This window comes from Schistocerca piceifrons, chromosome 2 (assembly GCF_021461385.2).
Source record: "Schistocerca piceifrons isolate TAMUIC-IGC-003096 chromosome 2, iqSchPice1.1, whole genome shotgun sequence".
NCBI lineage: Eukaryota > Metazoa > Arthropoda > Insecta > Orthoptera > Acrididae > Schistocerca > Schistocerca piceifrons.
The window spans coordinates 684004442-684025534 of NC_060139.1; positions in this window are offsets into that span (position 1 = coordinate 684004442).

Below are 21093 nucleotides of genomic sequence, written 5' to 3' on the forward strand. Positions count from 1 at the left end.
TTCAAACATAGCAGACAAATACGTAAGCACTTTTATCATAAATGTTTCTACACCAGTCAACACTTATGATTCCACTTCGCAACCCTCTGCATTGCGAAGCAAATTACCTCAAGACTTAGGAAGTGTTTAATGATCAAGATTATTACTATTCATGAATTTTACAGCACGTTACTACTAAATTGAAAGCCTGAAGTTGGCAAACAGCTGGATGAATGATAATGTGGGGTGAGTCAATAATGAAATACCAATACGCAATATCAATGCCGCTACACCACAAATCTCTCCCTAAATGCGTCGCAGCCGACATCTATTTCCTCAGATGTCGATCAAAATCTTTGAAATTCTTAAAAAATTCAACAATAGCTGTAGACTTCGAATGATTTGTCTAACAGACTGAAGCCGTAACTCGAGACCACAACGATCACAACAATGCATGACCAAGTAACAGTCAAGTACATTGATTGTGAGCATTTTTAATTAGTGGATAAAATAATCTATTACTGGTGATTACAACCTTGAAATAAGAAGACTGGAATGTATTATTGATTCCAGCGTACTTATAAAATGTATACTTCAGTAACAGTGATTTTCATAGGCAATATGCCCAAAGCTGAGTGCAGCCGAACGTATGACCAGAAACGTTGCTGGATACTCCTTTTTGAGATAACCTACATCGATATTGTTCCGTACGTCTTAGGAATACAAAATGAGGTTGACACTATACAATAGTCAACACTGTCCACCGTCTTGGACGAATGTGAGCTACAGCTCATTTCGACCCAAATATATTGCACCGTAGATGGGCGTCATTGGTGGCCATTTATTGACTTATTCTGGATCTACGATGTTGGAAATTCAGTAAATTTGGATTATGTAGACGCAAAATGTATCGTTGTTGTTCATTTTGCACTTCTGCGTTTGGTACATTACATTAAACTTTGTGGTTTTTGTGTATACCGGTACCGGTCTACATTAGCTGCAGTATGCCATTTACAGCTCAGTTTAAATAAAATACACACTGTTTTCCTCAGCGATGTATGCCGAGCCAACATCTCACATTCAGTTATCCTCAGCATAATTTATCCTATCCAAGTAACAAGCTTCGATCAACGGCTTTCACAATGTATCATTGTTAATGTATTTTGAATGAATGATTTTTCGTAACAGTACCGTTATAACTTTCCTGTTATCCACAATTAATCTTAACACTTCACCATGATTTTAGGTAGACACGTATTTCTACAAGGTTAATTTCGCAATTCAACGATTTAACTACGTGAAAATCAGTTTTGTAACGTTATGTTATTAATCTCCTTCTCATATTTTAAATTACAGCTTACGTAACAGCTACTGAAGTGACGTAATGTGTTAATGACTTCAAATAACCCTTTTTTCACATATTTACAGGTCAGTAAGCTTCATAATCTGCTCCGGTTCAGCGCCATTCCATGCCACAGCGGGCATTACAGGACCATATTTCGCACCCGAATGCATCTCTAATGAGCAGACGTCATAACGAGCCTGAATGCGGAGTATTATATTTCCGTCTGGGTTCGCTTTGGGAAACGCTTGGGCACTAGAGCTGCGGCCCAGTCCCCTCCTACAACGAACAGTTAATCCAGTTGGAACAAATAATAACCAGTCATGTAACTGTTTTATATGATTATTATTTTCGACAAAATATGTAATTTTTAGGGACCGCTTCAGATCCTACTAATACAAATAATACAAATTTTTTCGTGACAACAATGATTTCAAGGAACGAATTACTGCATATTGAAAACTGTTCAGATAAATGGTGGTACAATAAAATCAAAACAATCGCTGCCATAGATTGACGGATCATATTTGAGAAAGAAATCAATTAGCAAATCTTCAAGCAATTTATTACATTTGTTTTGCAGACATAGAAAGAAATAAATAAAATATGAAAGAATAAAAGCAGTAATGAAGCAAATACATTAACGCTTCGAGTGTGAATGTAGGCGGAATACTCCGTTGACAGAAAACAGAAAGGACGGGGCGGAAAAAGAATGCGGAAATAAATGAAAAACCATGTTCTACCGACGTAAATTGTGGAACTTGCACTGATGAAAACAAAGGGAATATTGTTAATATGAGACAGACATAGGCGAAATATTGTATCATTAATGAAAGGAGTCAACTGTTTAAAAGCAAAAGATACTGAAAGGGCATTTGCGGTATATTTTGGAAAGGAAAATATGTATATCATGAAGCAGAAAAAGGAATGAGACTTCCCAGCAGATTAAAGCTGTGTGCATTATCTGGAGTCACCGAAGTTAAGCGCTGTCGGGCTGGCCTAGCACTTGGATGGGTGACCATCCGGTCTGCCGGGCGCTGTTGGCTAGCGGGGTGCACTCAGCCCTTGTGAGGCAAACTGAGGAGCTACTTGATTGAGATGTAGCTGCGCTCCGGTCTCGGAAACTGACATAGGACTGGGAGAGCGATGTGCTGACCACATGCACCTCCATATCCGCATCCTGTGACGCCTATGGTCTGAGGATGATACGGCAACCGATCGGTACCGTTGGGCCTTCGTGGCCTGTTCGGGAGGAGTTTAACCTGGAACGCATGCCTTAGGACAGCAAACGCTTTTTCCAATTTTTTATGTCATTTTGTTCGTTATTGTTCGTTGCAGACGTCCCATGATACCTCAGATTCGTCGTTGATCCATTCACTCAATTTTTGACTACAGAGAGCAGCTAGTTTTCTGACCGAACACGCTGAGCTACCGTGTCGGCATCTGAGCTGTCCACGCATGATTCACTACTGTCCCTCACAATTCTACTGCCGGCGTTACTTCGTCTCCTACCTTCCAGAGTTCTGGATACCTTGCCTGACTACCACTCCTGAAAGAAGGGAGAAATATTTGCGCAAAGTACGCAGGAGAACATCGGTGAATGTGGAGCGTAGAAGATGACATACTGGCGGAAGTAAAGGCGCGTTTCGTTTCGGCGGGATCTTCTGACAAAATTTCAGTCACCAACTTCGTCCTCCGAAAGCGAAAATATTTTGTTGATGCCGCACTACATAGGGAGAAACGATCATCATAATAAAAGAAGGGGAATCAGAGTTCGCACAGAAAGATATAAGTGTTCGTTTTTCCCGCTCGCTGTACGAGATTGGAATAATAGAGTGGTTCGATGAACACTCTGCCAGGCACTTAAGTGTGATTTTCAGAGTATCCATATAAATGTAGATTTTGATGTAAAGCTGTGAAGGGGCTGAAAAGGTCGCTAGTCGAGCATAGATAGCTTGCCGGCTAGTTAGCTGACTGCCCTCTGTGTGTAAAAGTATTCAACGCCAAACTGGAAGAGGTGTCATTAGACATTCGCCTGGATCAAATGAATACAAAAATGGCGGAAAAAGAAAGATAGCCTAGTCGGTAAAGCACTTGCCCGCGAAAAGCGAAGGTCCCAGGTTCGAATAACGGTCTGTCACATAACTTTAATCTCACAGGGCGTTTCAAATCAATGCTCACTCCGCTACGAACCAAACATTCGTTCTGGTAACTGGAAAGTATGTTTATGATGAGCAGATATTGGAAGGAAAGTATGTGAGTCCATAGAAACATCGACTGAAATATGTGACACACTTTAATATTTAATCAAGGGTACGAAAACGGTCCGGCATTGATTAAATGTAATAACTATAATAAAGTTCGGTGGTGAACCGATTAAAAATTGCTTCGTATTGAACGATGTGACTTGCAAAATTCGGGTCACTCAGCAAATCAGGTATCACATTGTGAAAGACGAAATCCAAATACCGGAAACAGCGTCATAATCGAGTATTGTCGGTAAGTCATTCGCCGAATGCGTTTCACCGTAGGCGCTGAGAGAGCACTGTTGGACAGAGATAGGGCAGAGACGAACGTGAATAGCAGAGGAGATGAATGCTGCAACATCGCACACGTGACGTTCTTCCCAGTCCCTGTGACAAATACGGGCGTTAGCCGGATGAAGCGAGCAATCCGTAGTGTAACGGCAGCGTTGGACACTGCCGTCCGCCGACAAATGGGGAAAGCCACGGCACATGCGCAAAACGTTTCGATGTGTGCCACAGTTCAGCATGAGTTACCACAAGCGCATTAAATTTCGGCTTCATTATAGTTGGTCTTTATCTTAACAGTCACTACACCGAAATCGTTAGTACTTAAATAAAATGTTTAATTTCTTATCAAGAAGTTCATTAAAGTAAATCAGTTTTATTCACTGTGAGGGTTCAGGTCTTAAATTATTCAGATTAACTGCTAAGTACTCACTCAGAGAGGGCTACTTCTACAGGGTATTTAAAAAAGGACTTTACGACTTTGAAAATTCAAATAAATTAATTCATATTACCTTCAAAGATGTCAATTTATAGTGAAATGCATCAAATTGTTTCTCGTGTAGTTCGTTACCACCGTATCGCATCGTAAGGAGCGCTAGCGGCACTTACGCCAAAGATGGCTACCTTCACTGGACCCGAGCGTGCTAGCTGTGTGTTTAGGTTTGAAGAATCTTAGCCAGTGACAACAGTTCACCGTAATTTCCGTACCAAGTGCACAAAGATCCCCCTAGAAGGCCTATAATTTATGAGTGGTATAAATGTTTTGTAGTAAAAGGGTGCTCGGTAAGACATAGTAAATCATCAGGTCGTCCAAGCACATCTGACGACGTCGTTGAGCGAGTGAGTCAACGCTTTAACAGCCCTGTGAAATCGACCCGGCGTGTATCTCTCTAACTGCAGATTCCACACACGACTGTTTGGCTTGTTTGAGAAACGGTTTTCTTTTGAAACCATACATATCGACGATCGTACAAGAAATAAAAGACACTGATAAAATTGCTCGCAAGAACTTCTGTGTGGATATGTTAAATCGATTACATGGTGATGAACATTTATTGGACAAACTCATCTTTTCTGATGAGTTGACTTTTCACTTAAGTGGCAAGGTTAACACACATAACTGTAGGATTTGGAGCAGTGAAGATCCACATCAAACATTGCAACATGTTCGTGATAGCCCTAAACTGAACGTTTTTTGTGCACTGAACAAGAACAAAGTGCACGACCCCGATTTTTTCCGTGAGATAACCATAAATGAGATAGTGTACCTGGACATGGTGCAACAATTTTTGATGTCACAGATCGATCAGGATGACCAAGAACGAAATAGTTACTTCATGCAAGATGGTGCATTACCCCACTACCTGGCTGACGTCTGGGATTTTCTGTGACCGCTTCCCAGGTCAGTGGATTGATCTTGATGTGTCAAGTGCATGGCCTCCACGTTCTCCAGACCTGACACCACTCGATATTTTTTTATGGGGATTCATCAAGGATATCGTGTTTGTAACTCCTGTGTTGACTTCTCTACCTGAATTTAGATCAAGAACTTACGCTGCCACAGACCAAGTTACACCTGCAGCGCTACAGTACAGCCAAGCGAGTTTGGAAGAAATTGACTTCTGATGGGATATGTGCAAGGTAACCACCGGAAGCCACATACATCTTTAGTTTAAAGAAAACAAATCTTGATGTGTTTCCCTACAAAATAACACTAAACCCAGCCCTAACTATTCTTTCAAAAATTTATGTGAATTTTTAAGTCTGTATTGTCCTTTTTGAAACACAATGTATAATTTGCATCTCCTGCCTGAAATCCCGAATCGTTCCCATACAACAGCGATGCATGTAAGCATAAGAGGAAGGGGATTATACAGCTGATGCCGAAATATTTGCTACCGAGCCGATGGTGAATTCATTAATAGTGAACCGTATGACTTACACCTTATGTAGGGTACATCAAAAATTTGACACGCGATAAACAACCTGGAAAGATACATAAAAATTAAGTTCGAGTGCAAAAGGAAAAAAGCTAGATAAAACAGGCACGCTAGGCCTGTTTATGATGCTCTTAAGCACTATGAATATTATAAACACAGTATGTGCCGTTGTCGAGCTTCGAAGTTTCAAGTAGGCGGAGCATAGAAACATTAAAACTGAAGGTAGACTCAAACATGAAAGAAAACTTGCTAATCAGGCAAAAAGTAGAACTGTTGATCAAGGGAATTACTTAAGAGTAGGGAGATACATGAGATGAAACTAAGCAATGAGTTCAGGACTTTAGATAATGTAACACAGATGGAAGTGAAAATTATTTAACAGATGCAAACAGGCAAACAGTAAAAGATATTGTTGTTATGAGAAAAGGAAAGAAAATGTCATAATGAAAAAGGCAAGGAGAATTTCGAGTGAACCATACTAGAAACGTGGTATAACGGCGTCAACTGACATCCATCTCCGAGAAGATGTGACAGATGCAATGATAATTTGGTGCGATATATAATTTAAAACGGGAAAAGTGCATAAAAAACGAAACAGAAACTTCTGTAGGTATCAGATTGCATTAGTTATGACATCAGATGACGTAACAACCAAAGACAGAGAGAAAAATGTACGCAATCAAATATATTCCTATGGTTCCAGAACTGAATCAATTAGACAGTAATGAAAACAAAGACATTCCAGAGACAAAGCCAGAGACTCCATGGTCGTACATAAAACTTTTAGCGATATGAAAAAGGGAAGACGCCCCGTAATCGTTAATATTTTTTTTTATTTTCAGTGAAGCTAGAAGTCATGTACTACAAAAGGAAGTTCCGAAATTAGTTACAGACTATTTTCCCAGCACAGAGAGAAACTACTAAATGTTCCGCTTCACAAGTTAGTTATTAAATAAGATATAAAAAACGATAGAAGTATCAACTACTGTAATGTACAAGTGTGCGCTTACAGCACAGGAAAGAGTCAGAATTAAGATGTAACAAAGGAACAAGCTTAAAAATAGATATAGTAAAATGGAACAAGAGGAAGTTGATGAAATTTTAAAGTTCAAGTTGTAAAGAAAAAAAAAACACGTACAGCGACTACTATTTTGTGCTGGATACCAAACTGATCGTTTTTAAAATAGGATCCCTTATCCGGAAATACATGCTATAGGTCCTAGGCTGCGACCATGATAGTGTTTCGCGTCCTACTAAGCAAACCATTTGCAAGTTGTGTAAATTGGATCCATGACTGCATTTGCGGAGTGCTTAGTAAGTTAATCATAATTGAAGTAAGAATCTGTGTACAGAAAATTGGTGCGCTGTCGAAGTTTGCGAAGGTGTGAGTTCCACGAATGTCGCAGCATACTGCAAATTATAAAAAAAACTCAAAATTTGGACCTCCAGTTTGACTGAAGACCATACAAAATCGGTGTAAAGACTGACACACAGAGGGCGAAATACTAGCAGCTGGGCGACCTGACAGTCATGCAGTGAGTCAGTGCGATACAGTCCAACTCCAAGGTTCTAAGACTAAGAAACAACATAGTATTCATAGTATCTCGCAGAAAACACTAAACAGATGGAAGAGTTGGTGACCGTGTTGATCATGGATAAGATGCCCGATTGCCAGTTCATTGGTTGGAAACGTTGCGTCCAGATTGTGAGGTACTTTTGCATCAGAGCTAGATCTCCGTCGGTTTGTAGTCACATTACCTAAGGAACCAGTATGGGCACATCATCCAACAGTACAGAAGAAGTGTTATGACTATAGACTGAAGCAGGGAGTGAATGTTTGTACCAAGGTCGATAATGGAACCTGCGTCTGCTGCTTACTAGAGAGAGGTGCAGTAGACAATAAGGCACTCTTTGTGTGTAAGAAGGAATTTAAAATAGACTGGAGCGGCAGTGACAATTTCGATCGAGAATTGAAGTATACAAGGGTAAACCATGCACTTGTGTGAACCTTTGTGACAAGGTAGCTTAATGGCTAACTGTTGTGTACATAGTTCTGTGTAGTCAGTGCGTACACAACTTTCACACTAGAGCGCGCCCCGCTAAGCACAACAGCGCAGGCGCAGCGCTCGTCCGTCTCTGCACTACGAGATGGCGCTACCTTAGAGACGAACCAAATTCTGCTTCCGCCCATCTGCGTATTAATATGTAACGCAGCCAATGAGATTGCTGCTAATGTAGAACCTTTTCTCCTCGCGAATCACACTCGCGCAGTGATACATGAACGCGCGAGGTATTATAACGAGCGTACAGACCTTCGATTAGTCAGTCTGCATTAGTCTGTACGAGTCTGCATTTATATGCACCTGTCTGTACCAGTATACATTAGTCTGTACGAGTCTGCATTTATCTGCACCTGTCTGTACCAGCCTACATTAGTCTGTACCAGTCTATAGTCAAGTTTCAGTCTGCGCCTAATAAGATTACCATATTCCTGTACATAGCCATGAAGATAAATGAATAGACACTTTGTCAAGTATCAGAGATATGTGAGAATAAGATTAACGTACCAAGACCATAGGAACTTCATACTGTCAATTGTAAACAGCATCCAGAATCAAGTTACGTAATGTCTATGCTTTTTATTATTTTAATAAATGTGGGTGAAAATTAGTCAAGTTCTGTTTAAGTGTGCAAGTGTGCAAGCGGCATTTCTATCGTCTGACCTAACGGCAGAAGATAAACACGCCACGATAAGACCACAAGACATATTGTTGACGCTCGCCTACTTCGTTAGAGCGACAAGTCAAATAATCTGATGGTGTGTGTACCGAAGGTCTTACAGTTCGCACACCACACTAACACACCTGCCTAGTAAGTGGGAGACCTGTGTTGGATTCCCGGCCTTGGTACAAATTTTCGCTCGCTGCTTCAGTCTATATACATAAAATCATGCCTTGTGAAACCAGTAAAATCTCTGAAACTGTGTTATTTCATTTTATAAGTACCTGCACCTGGGTTTCAGGCTGGCTTCTCCTTTTACGTTCGATGCTGAGGTACAATTCCAGAACATGGAGAGCCTCGGAAATTCTGTTCGTGTGTAAGGGGGGAATTTAGACTGAGGCGGCAGTGACATTTTTGAGCGAGGATGGGGGCGTGACAGGGTTATCCGTCCAGTTGTACGAACCGCAGTGCCAAGGGGCTTAGTGGCTGACGATCCTGCCCAGTAAGCAAGAGACCCAGGTTTGATTCCCGGTCTTGGTACAAGTTTCCATTCGCCGCTTCAGTTTATATACCGTACATGGAATCATATTTGTATAAGACCAGTAATGTTTCTGAAACTGTGTCATTTCATTTGCACAGGAGTAATGTTGCTGAGGAAAATGAATTGGATCGGTACCACTAGTCCTTTGGATTAGACCCAGCCCAACGGCCTGGTCACAATGTAAGGCATGACGTAAGTTCATCTTTACTATGTGTACATGCGGATTTTTTTTCTGTCCAAATGTCCTATGAAGGCTAGTCGGCGTATTCCACGCTGTAACTTTGTAAATACGATTGTGCAAACGGTATTTGTCGTGGATAGTCCTTCAGCACTATTAACGCAGCTTTCTGTAATTGTTGTAGATGTAGCTGTTCGTAATGGACGTCACCCCATACTTTAGTACGAAACGTTTTTGGGGCACTTGCTAGTATTGGTACATGCTAATTCTTTGAAGTTCGTAGAAACGTGTTCGTCAATGTCAACCATTCGAACCGATACCAGACATAAATTAAAAAAGGAAATTTGCAAGTTGATCAAAAAATCAGCAATAATAAAACTAAAACAATTTAAAAAATTATCTCATCAAAAGTAAAATTCGACATTGTCAGTTTGATGTTGTAGAATCAATTTACGAGCTCTTCTACTTAGAGTAGTGAAAAACAATGTCTGGATGGGAGGGAAATAAATATGAGAAAGATTATAAATATCCCAGAGCGACTTTCATGATCTAGATAAAGTTTTCTAACTTAGCTTCCGATGTTACTTAAAATTAAGCCAAAAAAATTAATATTACAGTTCAACGTGCTGCTGGTGATGAGGTCATTTGTAAAAGAGACGGTTCATAAATTCAGATAAAGTATTTTGACGACTTTTACCGTGAAACTTAAACTTTTAATTCAAAACCAACTCAGAGTCTAAAAACTGCTAAGCGAAAAATTAATAACTGCTATAAAAGGGAAAACAAACAAATTGAGCGGGAAACAAAGTGGCGCGGAAGGCAGAATTGTGACTGCAAAGAAAATGATGTGGTCATTAATATGGCACGTAGCCAGACGAATGGATGGTAGATTAATTAAGGACACAAATTTTAGGATTCCAAGAAATGAGACAAAGAAGACGACGTAATGAGAGGAGATAGCTGATATTTTCAAACATATAGGAACAACGCTGATGAGTGCAGACAATGACTGTAACGCAAGGGGAGGACTGCATGGGGCATATGGCCAGGTTCAAAGATGGTGGAGCTACAGGTGCGACGCGACCGTCCCTTATTGTCACACAACTTGATACAATGAACTTTCGTTCAGGATGTGATCTGCTATGGAAAACTCTGATCCGTTTTCTTTCTTAAGTTTGCCACGCCCACGCATAATATTTTGCTCTAAATTTGAAATGTTAACGTATGAAATTTGCAATAGGTGAAATAAATAAATTTATGTGCATTTCTAGGTGGGGATGTTGAGCCGACAAATAATTATTAAAATTCATGGTGAAACCTTCAGCTGCCATTTATTTTGCACAACTCGCTATTAGTTTTGTTCAGTGACCATTATCCAGCTTATCTGGCATAAATGTCAGAAAAGCTGTACCATAATTTGAAGAAAATTTTTTTCTTTTAAGCCCTTCATAGTGCGTACAAAATTTCTCACAATAATGTGTACGATAATTTTCGTCTAGAAGCAAGTCCATAGCGATAGCTAGTAACACACTTACTAGCTGTCGATGTGGCCTTGCTTCTTGATGAAAATTATCGTACACAGTTATTGCTGTGAGAAATTTTTTACTTACTTGGTGGGCTTAGAAGAGCAAATTACTTTTGTTCAATTTGTGGTATAACTTTCCTGCCGTTTATGCCAGTTAAGATTGATAATTGTTATTGAGTGAAAATAGTAGGGAATTGTGCAAAATATATGACAGTTTCACCATGGACTTCAACGAAATAAATAAAGTTCACCGGGGGAAATGGTATTATTTTACATTAATTTTTCTTGAAAACTGTCTGTTAGAAACGTCTTTCATATTGTATCTGCCTTGTGAATGATTGAGGATGAGACTCTCTAATCAACAGCTTCCAAGAGTTTTGGTGAAAGCGCTGCTTGCTTGCGTTGCACTAGCGTAATTGCATTTTATATGTTTTTTTTTTTCAAGGGTGGGATTAAGTCTTTTTGTCACATAAGCTGCGACATGGCCGCGAATAGAACAGGGATCCAGAAAGTGTACAATGCATTTGTTTATTTCAGTCTATGATCACAAACTTATTGGGTCTTCAGATAAAGGAAGACCTAACAAGTTTGTGATCATAGACGGAAATAAACAAATTTATTCTAAGTCCTACGGACTATCTGTCCATATCTTATTGCTCTATTGCAAGCCGTTTCGGCGGTCTCGGCAGCAGCCACCATGACTTTTGAGTGTTATTATTTCCAACTCTTGCGTTTCGGTCAGCTCACGCTCCACGTGAACCTCTACGAAATCTCAAACCCTTCTCTGACGGAGTCCAGTTTCCTCACTCTGCAATCACACTTCCTTCTAAGTAAGAATCAACAACGATTTATTAAGTCACCCGTCGATACAGGCTGAATTTCACGTGACTTTATCAATCACTAAATAGCATTATGGAGATTATGAAGTGTGTGGCATTACATTACTGCTCTTTGTGAATATGCACGTGGCCCAGTTTAGGATTTTTGTACTTCTTGCCATAAATTTTGATATATATTTTGGACAGTAAGTTAATAAGAAGTATGTTAATAAGAAATGTCTCGCAAATTATTTTCCTCCGGAAATCACGTTTCAGTTTCACGAATTTTCGGTCTCAATTCCACATGTGCTCTATTACTTTTTGTTACTGGTTGTAGCAAGTGTGAGCACAACTTACAACAAATGGTCTCCCACAAGCATTGTACACAAGCTGCCTTCGGCAAACGGAGTATTTTTTAGTCTTATACATAATTTTTCAGTCGATCGTAGAGAATTTCAAAAAACGTGTTGCAGTCATGAATTCATCGGAACTTTGTATTTCACTGATTCAGTCTTCTCCGTAGGTATTAGGCATACGACAGATAGTCACATCTTCATCGCATATCTGCTTTCTACAAGAAGATACGCACATATATTTACAGGTTGTATAAGGACAGTTGAAGTTCTTTGTTTATTGAAGGACCCTTTACTTATTTCGCGACGTTAATAAAGTTTGCTTTCTACCTCATATTTGGTTGACAGTGGTCAGATCGTTTGTTGTTCATTCATGGGTCAAATTTTGTGCGAAAATAGAATATTTTCATGACATTACACTGGAGTCATACACCTATTAATTCTAAGGTAGGCTGTAAAGATGGATAGCAGCTTTCGCACTGGCAAAAGTTATGTACGTTGACAAATACTGAAGGTCGCGTTAGTTAAGTAAGAGCCTGTTAAATCTCTCATTGAAAAGTTTATAAGTAGATCATATTTACACTAGTAATAAATGATCGCCATTATCTACATACATTCCACACTTTGTGTTCCACTAGAATATTCGAAACCAGGGGCCGTACCACCGTTTATACCACAAGATGACCGTCATCCATTACGTTTCCAGTCGAATATGTTCTTCCCACTTCGAACCTGTCGGCTTTCTCATAGACTCTCTGAATCGCTCTCCAGCTTTCATCGTGTTAATGAACGTATTACAGTGCAAATCAACTTATTAGTATTTAATTAAATTAACTTGGAGCATCCTAATTACATAGTTGGATTATTACGGAAGTTGTGTGCCGCTTGTAACTGTACGACTGAAACTACTACTTAAAACCCTTAACCTTAAATTCACAAAATTGATGCAAATAATCATAACCTAAGATTGGTTTAGTAGTAATATGAAGAATGAGTGTGATAAACTAGTCTATACTGTTTTTTCCTGTTGATTTCATCGGCGGAGCCATTTTTGTGTAACATGCAAAATTTATTATAGTATTTCTTTCTAAGCATTTAGGCTGTAATGCAGCGAAATGAACTCACGCGATTGGTAAAACATGAAATTTTCAACATCTTACTAGAAAATCTTGTGATGTTGCTTTGGTAAGATGTTTCTGTAAAAGTTTGGATGCTATGGTTGCTTATAAGTGTAATCATTGCCCTCTGGAGGTTGTTTGCAAATTTGCTAGTGCTGAAGACGGAAGAGAGGCCTCCACAATGGCTTTAAGTTGAACCTAGATGGTACGCAGAAGAGCTTCTGTGAAGTTTGGAAGGTAGGAGGCGAGATACTGGCAGATGTAAAGCTTTGAGGAGAGGCCCTGAGTCGTGATTCGATAGCTCAGACGGTAGTTCACTTCCCCGCGAAAGGCAAATATCCCGAGTTCGAGTCTCCGTGCTGCACACAGTTTTAATCTGCCAGGAAGTTTCATATCAGCGCACACCCCGCTGCAGAGTGATAATCTCATTCTTGATATAGACAGTGTTTGTCTCATCGGAAGTTGTCACAGTGCCTTGCGGATTTTATTTCTTCAGTTATAGAACAGCTTGATGGTTCATTCAGTAATGGGTTTATTTTTTGTATGTGTTTACTGTTCCTTGTTTCTCGGTAACTGTTGTCCTGACACCGATCAAAAAGGTACGGGAAAAAGGCAAGTTATCAGTGGGAACAACAATGGCCTCTGGCACTGGTGCCTCATCGACACATTATGGAAGTCCTCAGATCAGAGTCAATCTGATGGCTCGATGTAAAGATGTTATTTTCGCTCTATAAGGGCTCAGAGTATTTACAGCTTTTGATAAATAGGCAGTTGTGTTACATTTCGAGCTCAATAATTTGTTTTAATTTTTAGCTATTTGCTATTAGCTATCGACCTTCTTTACAAGTAGTAGACAGAACATGTTACATGCGTGCTTGAACTGTCGTGTGTAGAACAAAATGAATTCAGTGCATCTCAGTAAGATATCACTACAAACAATAGAACCATATATCTGCAGCGGATGGGTGAGCTACATTCGCTACCTGTGATGGGAAGTCGTGTAAAAGACTCGGAGCGGATGCTGCGACTTGGTTAGTGATGGTGGCACATGACGTGTGACACGTGCGGGTCAGCCTGGGTCGCTACAGCAACTTGGACTGCGCTTGCGCAGAGCGCTGTCATCCGCCACCACCTGTCAGAATCTCCGGGCCGCCAGGATTACCTACGTGCACTGTCTGGGCGGCTGACTGGATAAGCCCTCACGTCAATTCACGAGACACGAGGAGGATATGATAGGGGGCAAACTACCTAGTCACAATGGCACTTTAAACTCCTGAAGGAAACTTACACAAAAACTTGCAAACTCGTTATTATTCTCAGCTTGCAAACTCATTAGTACCATTTCAGAATTAATATCGTCCAAAAAGTGATACGTTATGTATTTATTACATACTAATGAATATTACTATTACTTGCACATTGAAAATTGTGACCAAAATGATTCACAGAAATCTCTGTACCTCAGTGGTACGTTCGAAAAGAAGAACATGATCTCTTCAGCTTTCAAAAACATGGGTGGTACCACGTGCGGATTTTTACACTAACAAACGTAAGAGAGAAAGGAATTATGAAGGAGACTCCTGAGGACAGAGACTAGGTACGAAAGCCATTACTTGATATAAGAAAGAATCAGAAATGAGATAAGAACCGTTTATATGTAAAAATAATAGAACTTAATGGTTTGAATGAAGCAGTTGAGTCAACATTTTTGAAACGATTCTGCCGCAATATTTATGCTTGTGTCATACGCTAGGATAAAGAAGACGATTCACCAGAGAGGAAGAAGAATAACATACCATCATTCTGGTTCATCACGGTTAAATTATTTCCTATTACGAGGGTGTGCTGAAAAGTACCGGCTCCGAATTTCTTATGTGAAAACCCTTAAAGCTTTTTAAACAAAACAGACTTCTTCTTCATATCTACATATTCATGTCCCAATAAAGTCATTCTGGGGACTAGCATATTTCTCGCAATGAAAGCCCAGACACAATCTCACTTCTGCTTGTACCGCTTCATCACTATCCTAAGGAAGTCGTCGAAGGTACCCTTTACGTTTTGGGTAAAGATGAAAATCGATGGGGCCATGCTGTATCTGTACAGATGATCGATTACAGTGAACTCAAGGCTTTGGATTTTGTATGTCGAAGCGCTCGTGTGAGGCCTTGTCTGGAATTGTCAGACTGAAGGGAATAGAACATACAACCTACGTCCTCCATTATTTGATGGATGATGAAAATGATGTTTGGTTTTTGGGGCGCTCAACTGTGCAGTCATCAGCGTCCGTACGAAGTCCCAATCTTCACACAGTCAAATTGCTTTAACACAGACCAATCGAGGCACATGATGATGATGATGAAATCATGAAGACACCACAAACACCCAGTCCTCGGGCAGAGAAAATCCCCAAACTGGCCGGGAATCGAACCCTGGACCTCGTGATCCAGAGACAGCAACGCTAGCCACTGTTATTTGATGGATGTATTTCAGTCTCTGTCTTCCCTCTAGTACCATTTAAGTCATTTCCTGATGTGTTAATAGAATTCCTGTCATCCAGTTCCTTCTTCTTCTAGAAGTTTTACAAATATTTCTTTCCTCGCCGATTTATTGTTCCTGATCTATATTAACGACATAGGAGACAATCTGAGTAGCCGTCTTAGATTGTTTGCAGATGATGCTGTCATTTACCGTCTTGTAAAGTCATCAGATGGTCAAAACGACTTGCAAAAGATTTAGATACGATTTCTGTGTGGTGCAAAAAGTGGCAAATGACACTGAATAAAGAAAAGTATGAAGTTATTCACATGAGTACTAAAAGAAATTAGCTAAGTTTCGATTACGCGATAAGTCAAACAAATCTGAATGCTGTAAATTCAGCTAAATACTGGGGGATTACAATTACAAATAACCTAAATTGGAACTATCACATAGATAACATTGTTTGTAGAGCAAACCAAAGACTGCGATTCATTGGCAGAACACTTACTAGGTGCAACAGGTCTACTAAAGAGACTGCTTACACGACGCTTGTCCGCCCTATTCTGGAGTATTGCTGTGCGGTGTGGGATCCGCATCAGGTGGGACTGACGGATGACATCGAAAAAGGACAAAGAAGGGCAGCTCGTTTTGTATTATCACGAAATAGAGGAGAAAGTGTCACAGACATGATACGTAAATTAGAGTGGCAATCATTAAAGCAAAGGCAATTTTCGTTGCAAGGGGATCTTCTCATGAAATTTCAGTTTTCTCCTCCGTTTGCGAAAACATTGTTGGCACCCACCTACATAGGGAGAAGTGATCATCACGATAAAATAAGAGAAATAAGTGCTCACTCAGAAAAATTTAAGTGCCGTTCGTGAATGGAACGGTAAAGAGACTGCTTGAAGGTGGTTCATTGAACCCTCTGCCAGGCGCTTTATTGTGAATAGCAGAGTAATCACGTAGATGTAGATGTAGATTGTACGGAGAAACTCCGCATTACTTACCTTATTAGTTCACCTAATTTTCAGCATTCATCTTTAGCACCACATATCAAATGCTTCGTTCTGCTATGGTTCGGCTTTCCCACAGTCCATGGCTCCCGCTGTACAATACTGTGGTCTATACGTATATTTTCAGAAATATCTTTCTCGAATTAAGACCTATGTTTCACACCAGTAGAATTCTCTTGAGCCAGGAATGCCCTTCTTGCCAGCGCTAGTCTGCTTTTTACGTCTTCTTAGCTCCAGCCGTCATGTGTCATTTTGCTGCCAATGTTGCAGAATTCCCTAACTTCATCTACATCGTAACCACTAGTATGACGTTAAGTTTCTCACTGTTCTGATTTCTGTTACTTTTCATTATTTTCGCCTTTCTTCGATTTACTATCACAGTCTCTGTGGCAAGTGAAAATAATTGTGGTTTGATAAACAAGGACTTCATCTGATAAGGGCTACTCTCAAAAAGTAGTAACAGTCACTCATTTCCGCTGACGTTCATTCTCAAATAATAATGAAACTTGTTGGAAGTTTACAGCTATTTCGTCAACGGGACACGAATGTGGAACCTAGCAAGACTCTTTTCCTACACTACAATACAATTGCAGTCCGCCAGAAGGTGTTAATACCACGTTCTCTCACTAGAAAAATTTCATTTCATAATAATTGTCTTTTGATTATCCCTCACTTCAAGAAAAAGTTTACGTTGTTATGGTCTCCAGTCCGAAGACGGTCTTTACTAAGCTATCCACGTTAGACTAACTTGCACGAGACTCTGCACACATGACTCAACGCTCATCGACTTGAACATGATTAGTGTTTATTGCCCACGTTTCACTACTGCACAAATCAACCGTCCAGACAAATTCCGTCAGGAAAGACATCCTAACACTAACATTTACGTTTGATAACATATTCTAATTTTCAGAAGATCTTTTCTTCTTATTGTCAGTCCACATTTTAAACTCACTTCATTTCTGCCTTTGTCAGTTGTTTCCTGGCCACATAGCAAAAATCGTGTTCTAATTTTAGACTCTGATTTTCTAACGTGATTCCCTCAGTATCACCTGATTTAATTCGACAGAAAACTATTACCTTCGTTTATCTTTTGTGGTTATTTACACTCCTGGAAATGGAAAAAAGAACACATTGACACCGGTGTGTCAGACCCACCATACTTGCTCCGGACACTGCGAGAGGGCTGTACAAGCAATGATCACACGCACGGCACAGCGGACACACCAGGAACCGCGGTGTTGGCCGTCGAATGGCGCTAGCTGCGCAGCATTTGTGCACCGCCGCCGTCAGTGTCAGCCAGTTTGCCGTGGCATACGGAGCTCCATCGCAGTCTTTAATACTGGTAGCATGCCGCGACAGCGTGGACGTGAAACGTATGTGCAGTTGACGGACTTTGAGCGAGGGCGTATAGTGGGCATGCGGGAGGCCGGGTGGAGGTACCGCCGAATTGCTCAACACGTGGGGCGTGAGGTCTCCACAGTACATCGATGTTGTCGCCAGTGGTCGGCGGAAGGTGCACGTGCCCGTCGACCTGGGACCGGACCGCAGCGACGCACGGATGCACGCCAAGACCGTAGGATCCTACGCAGTGCCGTAGGGGACCGCACCGCCACTTCCCAGCAAATTAGGGACACTGTTGCTCCTGGGGTATCGGCGAGGACCATTCGCAACCGTCTCCATGAAGCTGGGCTACGGTCCCGCACACCGTTAGGCCGTCTTCCGCTCTCGCCCCAACATCGTGCAGCCCGCCTCCAGTGGTGTCGCGACAGGCGTGAATGGAGGGACGAATGGAGACGTGTCATCTTCAGCGATGAGAGTCGCTTCTGCCTTGGTGCCAATGATGGTCGTATGCGTGTTTGGCGCCGTGCAGGTGAGCGCCACAATGAGGACTGCATACGACCGAGGCACACAGGGCCAACACCCGGCATCATGGTGTGGGGAGCGATCTCCAACACTGGCCGTACACCACTGGTGATCGTCGAGGGGACACTGAATAGTGCACGGTACATCCAAACCGTCATCGAACCCATCGTTCTACCATTCCTAGACCGGCAAGGGAACTTGCTGTTCCAACAGGACAATGCACGTCCGCATGTATCCCGTGCCACCCAACGTGCTCTAGAAGGTGTAAGTCAACTACTCTGGCCAGCAAGTCTCCGGATCTGTCCCCCATTGAGCATGTTTGGGACTGGATGAAGCGTCGTCTCACGCGGTCTGCACGTCCAGCACGAACGCTGGTCCAACTGAGGCGCCAGGTGGAAATGGCATGGCAAGCCGTTCCACAGGACTACATCCAGCATCTCTACGATCGTCTCCATGGGAGAATAGCAGCCTGCATTGCTGCGAAAGGTGGATATACACTGTACTAGTGCCGACATTGTGCATGCTCTGTTGCCTGTGTCTATGTGCCTGTGGTTCTGCCAGTGTGATCATGTGATGTATCTGACCACAGGAATGTGTCAATAAAGTTTCCCCTTCCTGGGACAATGAATTCACGGTGTTCTTATTTCAATTTCCAGGAGTGTATATTTTAAAATCTTTTCAAGATGCTGCCTAATTCCGGTTAACTGGTTTTTAAGGTAATAAGCTGTCCGGGTAGGCTCGCGTGCTGGCGATACCGTTTTCGGGACGGGGAGTTATGCCGACGCCGGACCGTATCCGCCAGCCGAATTAACGACGAGGGGTCGGCAGGACAGCCAGCCCAGATGTGGTTACTAGGCGGTTTTCCACATACAGTTATGCAAATACCGGGATGGTTCACTTCTTCCGCCTCAGAGACACGCTATGCAAACTTTTAGAACACTTCCTCACACTAATACCCAGAATTTACTCTACACAGAGACAGTGTGCATCAGTGATTCCGTCTGGAGGGGGTGAACAGAAAAGTAATGACCATCACTGTTTGGTCTTCCTCAACATTTACTCAGCATCAGTAGCAGTTTTTATGTCTCTGGCCATCTTCGCAAGAGTAAAAAACGTCACTTGGAAACCTTCAAATTTTATTTCTTCTCCCCTTGCTTTCCTTTATTGCTTGATGCATGTACAGGTCCAATAAAATTGAGGTAAGCTACAAACTTGTCTCTCTTCTTTTCCAGCTAATGCATCCCTTTCAGGTGCTTCGACTGTCATAACCGCGGTCTTGCTTCAATAGATAAATTTTCTCTTACTGTATTTCTCCTCTGTAACTTCAGAATTTAAAAGTAAATCACAGTCAATATTATCAAAAGCCTTTACTGAATCTGCAGATGCTGTTAATGGGGTTGATATTTTTTCCAAGCTGCCTTTTTAAGAGGATTGGAAGGTTAATATTGGCTCGCATGTTTCTACATTTCCCCAGAATCCTAAATGATCTTCCCCTTGTCGTCTACTACAAATTATTTGGTTCATCTGTATATAATTCGCGTTAGAATTTTGCGAACATGATTTTTGAAATTCCTGAGTAGGCAACACATGCTAGCACGCTCTGTATAGGTACCCCATATACCAGGTGGAATAGTATTTCTGTCATTCGTTCTTCCAAAGATCTTCATAATGTGCAGCAACTGTTGTCTTCCCTAGCTACATTCGTGCTGCATGCAGATTCTAATTGCGAAATCCATTTTGCATCACATATCCATTCATTTTCTCTTCTCTTTCCATAATAGTGACTGCAAATTTATTTATGTTTATATATCCTTTCGGTGTATTCCTATCGCCTTTCTTCCCTTATTGCTTAGCCTTTTGACCCTTATGTCAATAAAGCTACTACTTTTTTCGTGGATGGTTTCGGTAATTTTTCTGTATGCTTCATGTATTTTTTCCGTAGTCCTGAATGCTTGTACAGGTACATTTCCCTGCAGCCGATCATGTTTTGCCATTTTTTGCATGTTCTCTTTTCCAATGTTTTTATTTCCTTTTGCTGCTTCACTTACTACATTTTTGTATCTTTCCCTTTCGTCGACTGACTTTTGTAGATGTGTGTCACCCAAGTGTTTCTACTGGGACGTGTCTCTTTGCCTAGTTGTTCTACCACAGTCGCTGCGTTTCATTGATAATAGATGGATATGTCTTACAGCTTAATATCTGGTTTCTAATTGTATGTCTTACCATTACACAACCTGTAATGTTGTCTTCTGTTTTACCTAAGTATAGAAACGTCGTTCATGATTCTTAAGCCTAAGATCACCGTTCTTTAAATTGCGCTTTGTTCAACTTTCTGCTAGGGGCAGTGCCCTTTCATTTCTACACCTCCTGTTTTCATTCCTTCTCTTCCTGTTTCTACATGTATTAAAAACCACACGTCGCTATTATATTATCATCTCCCTTAACCTATTAGTTTATTTTCTCTCATCAACTATTTTTTCAATATCTTCATGGTATGCAGAGCTGAAAGTCAGACGTCTACCTTTGTTAGATCCCTATTTGATTTTATATTGCTGACCCTGTGCTCATCTGACGAGAGACCTCGTTGTTCCTGTTACCGTATTTCACTAATTCCAACTATACGTAAATTCGACATATCCATTCCTCCTTTCAAATTTCGAAATTTGGGGTAAGTTCCTATGGAAACAAAC